Source organism: Nannospalax galili, unplaced genomic scaffold, assembly GCF_000622305.1.
Source record: "Nannospalax galili isolate Female #2095 unplaced genomic scaffold, S.galili_v1.0 scaffold145, whole genome shotgun sequence".
Classification (NCBI taxonomy): Eukaryota; Metazoa; Chordata; class Mammalia; order Rodentia; family Spalacidae; genus Nannospalax; species Nannospalax galili.
Genome location: NW_008353604.1, coordinates 2568906 through 2574740, shown reverse-complemented (window position 1 = coordinate 2574740; position 5835 = coordinate 2568906).

Genomic DNA, 5835 nt, shown 5'->3' with positions numbered 1-5835 from the left:
GTGCGTGCGTGTGTGTGTGTGTGTGTGTGTGTGTGTGTGTGTGTGTGTGCCGGCGCGCTCGTCTAGACTAGGACACCCCTCTCCAAACACACGCACACGCACACGCGCACACGCACACGCACCATTCCTTTTCGCTGCTGTCTGCTGTACCCAGGACTTTGGTGGAGCGTTGGAATTACAGCAAGCCTCTCCTTAAAGCATAGCCGGGTTTATGCGCTCGGAGTCTCCTCGCTTCCAGAAAGCGCTTAGAAATGGTCTTTGGAAGCAAATGTCTGGGTGACTCAACGCCCTCTGTTCCTCTGCAATAATCCATATAAATAGATTAACATGCTCTGTTTCGCCGAGGCTGGTTCGGCGGTTGGAGACTCGGCTGCGCTCTCGCAGACGGAATCAATGAAAACCAAAGCCGAGCCCTCCGGAAGGCTGGCGGCTGTGGGGACATCGCGGTCCCCGGCTCTCCGCGGGCCACACCGACCTTGAACTCTGACAAGTCCTCTTCCAGCCTCTGCAGCCCATGGACACCCCTCAATGGCAGGGTTATTACTTTAGAGTTTTGCTGTGCCTCCTGGCTGATCCACAAACATCAGCGGGGTTGCCACTGGCGTTTGCAAACTGCTTTGGCTTTGAGACCGAAGTTTGCAAAGGTGGCCGAGGCCGAGGCCCGTCACTTGGACTGTAGAACGCCAGACAAAACGGGCTGCTTTGGCGGAGCCTTTGGGCTCTTATGCCTGGGCCTCCTTCTGGAGACACCTGGAAGGGCGAAGAGAAGCGCTAGGTGTCCGGACTTTAGTCACGTCTTTTCAGACCTGCGAACAGGTGGGCGTTCTGGGGGAGGCCGCGGAGATGTCCCGGTACTTCAGGAGTGCTCTAAACCCAACCTTGGCGTTTATGATAACTCTTACAGTCAGGTTAGATAAGTGAGGAGCTATCTGTTCTGGAACGAAAGAAAAATCTTAGTTGCCTGCGGGTGACATGCCCTCAGAACCACAAATAAACGCACAGCTGTGTTAAAACAAAAAACCAAAACCCTTAATTTAAAATTCTCCTTTTATGGTTCTTGCGAAACTTCACTTTGAACTTATTAAATTATTGATACTGTGAATCGGCCCACATCTTATCAAAGACAGGTTTTCCCCCTCATTTACCAACTGTGGACACTTAGATTTAAACGAGTCTTTTATTTGATATGTTTTTGAAAATCTCATTTTCTGTGGTTTTCTTCCAAAGTGACATTTGTTATAGGAAGAGTAATTCCTGATACAGTGGCAGGTCACAACCCAGGTCAATAGGATTTTCTTTTCGAACGAATGTTACTAGCACTGTATAGTTTGTTACGAGTTTAAGAGACGTGCAAACAATAAGCGTGTATTCGTAGTTCCGACTGCTCTCGAAACGTGTAAGAAAAAAAAAACAACAACTCGGCCCTTTTGGGGGGTCGGGGGGACATGTCTCCTTTTACCATGGATACATTTCTGTGTCATAGGGAAGAGAAGTTTGTGCGTATTACTGTAATTTGCAGACACCGGATTCAAGAGTCCAGAGACCACTGGGCAGATGTATTAAACCAAAGGGTCCGAATTGTTGTAATTATCACGTTTATTGGCACAAAGACAACGAAAATGATTTTGACTTTAAGATATTTTGGAATATTTTATTAAGTATTTGTCCAAAAATAAATGCATGCATAAATATACCCTTAATACAATATATAATGAGATGGAAAGTATAGAAACATTTACAGTCATAAACTATGATGCTCTTACATGTTTCCGCCGCTTGATGCAAGGATTTTATATTCTTGAATCCTTTTAGAAAACTTGTAAAACAGTGGAATTAAAAATACACTGCAGTTTTCAGCAGTATCCAGAGGGGGCGCCAAAAGCCCAGAAACTATCTGGAACTCTAAGAAACGTCGGGAACCTTTCTCAGCGGTGGGGCAGGGGGGGATGGTGGCGGGGCTGCGTTCCACGCCCTTAGGATCGCTTTGGGGCTGAGATTTATCTCTGCAGGAATTCCTATATGATGTTCCCTCCTGTAGGGATCCAACTCTGCGCAGCCTGACTAGGGGAACCTGGGAAGTGTGTGTCTATAGGGAATGGGCGTGGGGTGGATTAGGGAAGATGCGGCTGATGAGCGCCGACGGTTCTGTTTTGTGCAGAATTGGGAGACTGAGGTCTGGAAAAGGCCCCCTTTTAGTACCCCCTATGCCAAGAGTTGCCTGGCGTGCCAAGCCCGGCGCGTGGGCACCTTCAGTTTGAGAGTTGCTGGGCCTGACTTCCAGGGCTTGGAGCGCCCACTCCCCACCCACCTTTCAGGGGTGCAACCCACTGTGACTGACCCCCTCCAGTCGCCCAGACCCCTCCTCCCTGACCTGACCCAGGAAGATGCTTGCGAGTCTCAGGGCCTGGAACCCTCAGCCAGGGGTAGTCAGGGAAAGGGTCCTGCTCTGTCAGGAAGTTCAGGTACTGGGGAAATTGAGGCAGGTTGCTCAGTTTCAGTCAGAGCTTTCTGCCAGGAACTAACCGCTGGGGTCTGCAATCTCTTGGGGGTTGAGGATAGAAAGGGCGAAGGCCAAGATGCCAGGCGGGCGACTGAAGGCGCTTCACAACTTAGAGAGCTTTTGGGTACCAATTTTAATGCAAGATCTGCTGCCCGGAGCAGACACAGAGCTGCGAGTGGATCCCAAGAGAATCCTGGGGAAGTCCGAATCTGGGACCCCCACCCTCTTTCTAGCAGAGTCCCAGACAGACACTGGGCTCAATTTCCCCCGCGGGGCCCACTGATCTCCCCTCCTTCTACACGGGTGAGTGGGGACACAAGCCCAGAGTCTGCACAGGGCGGCTTATGGAAAAGAGCTCCGTGGCACTGTGCAAACATTTCTAGTGAGATCAGTCTCTAAGGAGTGTGTGTGTGTAGGGGTGTGTGATGGCTGATGCACTCTTTCTCCCTGAGGAGTTAAGGACCCAAGCCTCCCTACTTCAAAGTCCTTAGCAAAGTGGGGGACCGGTCTAAAACTTTTCAGCAGGGTGACACATTCTCCCCAAGATCTCAGCCCTGGGCAGTGTTGTCTACCGAGGTGATCTGTAGATAGGATACTAGCTTCTTTCTGTTTGCCAGAGGCGGTCCGCGGACCTCCGTCCCAGGTGGGACACTGAGGTCCAGGCTCCCAGGGCTCCCAGACACTCCTCGTTTCTCCGGTGATTCGCACTTTTCCCCGCGGCATTGAGAGTTTGTTCTTTGTTTTCCCAGTCAGTTTCCTTTGAAAGGGAACGCCAGGTAAACCTGAGTCTCAGCACAGGCGTTGGGCTGGACAGCAACAGGGCAAAGAGAAGGAGGTTCCAAGTAACAGACTGCCTCCGAGACGCACAATAAATATTTGAGTAAGTGTGGCCTTTGGACTGTTTGGGTGTGCGTGTGCATGTGTATGTGCGCGCGCGCGCGTGTGTGTATTTTCACAGCAGCCAGACCTCCCAGCAACAGGTTCCTTAAGCGCCTTTGCGCTTAGATTCCTATGCATCCATTTCTCCCCAAACGGGGCGCCCTTCCCTAGAACCTTGCCGACAGGAACTGTGTTACTCAGGACTGCAATAACTCCAGCTTTCCTAAAACTGCAGGTCAGAGGGACATTTCAGTCTTCTTTCCTTCTATCTTCAAAGAGGAAGAAGGATGAGCCACGGGGGAGGTGTTGGGTGAGGGGATGTGAACCACCAATCTGCCCCCTGGGTGACCCAGCCAGGTCCTGGGGTATCAGGTGACTGTAACCCAGAGTCTAAATTAACTGGCTGGTCCCTGAGCAATAGAGCCTGTAAGTGGAAAAAGAGGAGAGGGGTTGACCCAGAAGGACTACACTCCTAAAAGGACGGTGATCCCTTTTCATCCTGGTTTTCTCCAAATAATCTGTCCTTTAGTAGTGGTACTAGGGAGCTGCTCATCTCCGGATTCCCTCCCTGCCTCCCTAGAGCATGCGGAGGTAAATTTCCTTGGCCAAGTCTTTGCACTGCTGCTTGCCCATCACCGACGCTCCTCTTTTTAGCCAAAGGTTGCCTTGTCAATAATAAAAATAAAAATAAAGTAGGCGCTCAACACAGAAGCGACTGGGCTCCCCTTAGTTCTCCCCAGGTTGAAGTAGCCGCCCTCCTCAGGTTCTCCCTAAGCTCCTTGGGAGGGCAGATGCAGTTTCTAATCAACATCTCTCCCTGCTCCCACCATTTTTCCTTGTAAAGATGTTCAGTCTTACAAGGGGGGAAGGGGGTCTACTAGAGGGCTGAGGTCCTCAGGACAGTTCTGTAGGGCGCCCTAGGGAAGGCAGATCCTATAGCAACAGTCACTTTCCAACCTGCTCTTCCCTCTAAGATGCCCATAATAAGGTGGGTGGAGTTTTTGGAAATTCATGAACATCTTCAGCAAATCACGGAAAACTAGGGCTCACCTTTAAGACTTTAAGATAAAACTTAACCTCCAAGGCAACTGTCAGAATTAAAGAGAGCTGATTTGTATCTTTCCAGAAACTCCTATCTCAGCAGGACTGGGAAGCTACCAGCCAGCTAGCTTCTCTGTTTTCTTCAACCCTGAGTTTCCCAGGGACAATCTGAGGGTCTTTTTGGCTGCTTCCTTGGATATGGGGGAAAGAGGAGGAAAGACCCAGAAGCAGACAAGAGAAACCCAGTCGCCAGTCTCCTGGCCAGTTCTCCAGGGGCTGGAGGCTGGGGGTGTCCTGTCCCAAGGGTCTGACCAAGGTCATGAGGTTAATTTGCTACTTCTAGTGAGAGTGACAGTTAACCAAAGAGGGAGGGCACTGGCCACCAGTGGCCACCTGGAAGGACCCCAGCACTTTGTGATTCAGATGGGACATGTCTTTTACTCAACAAGACTTCCAAGAATGGGGCCCAAAGGAAGTCTTGGTGGGCTAAGCTTCCTGCCTGGTCATGATTTATTTCAAACAAATGTCCTGGTATTTACTGCTGGGTTGGTTACCCATTGCATCCAGGCTTCTGGATGAGCCAGGCTCCTGGTGAGGTTGGGATGTCTTTTGTCTCTCTCAGCTTCTAGTCATCCATCAGGGACTGTTAAGACAGTGGAGATTTCTGTTTTCAGTTCTTCGTTTTGTTTTCTGTCTGTACCACCCCAAGCCTTTGTCTCACTAATGTAACAGCGTAAGCGGACTCCTTAATACCTTTTCTTCTACCCCTGCTTTTGATGTTTCCAGTGTCTTATGAAAATTGGACCTGGAAAAGAAGGATGGTTGTTTTAAATCCCCACCTCCCAAATCATTAAGATCTAGGAAATCTCACAGGGGTCCTGTCATTTTTTATTTTTAAAGACAGCATCTTATGTATACACCCAAGTGCTGAGATTAGAGGTGCACTCAGTTTATGCCGTCCTGTGGGATGTGTGGGTGGGTTGGACCCAGTGCTGTGTGTGTATGCTAGACAGGCACTCTAACTGAGCTTTCTCCTCAACTCCTCCTCCTCCTCTTCCTCCTCCTCCTCTTCTTTTTCAAATATTTCATTTATTATTTTTATTCTATGTGTGTGAGTGTTATGCCTGCATATAGGTAAGTGCACCCTTGTCGTGCAGTGCCTGAAGAGGACAGAAGAGGCTGTGGATCCCCTGAAACTGGAGTTATGGACAGTTGTTAGCTGCCATGTGGGTGCTGGGATTCGAACCCAGGTCTTCTGCAAGAACAGTGTTCTTAACCACTGAGCCATCTCTCCAGCTGCCTCCCCCCCTCCTTTTTCTTCCTCTTCTTCTTCCTCCTCCTCCTCCCCCCTCCTCCTTCTTCTTCCTCTTCTTTTTCTTCCTCCTCCTCCTCCTCCCCCCTCCTCCTTCTCCCCC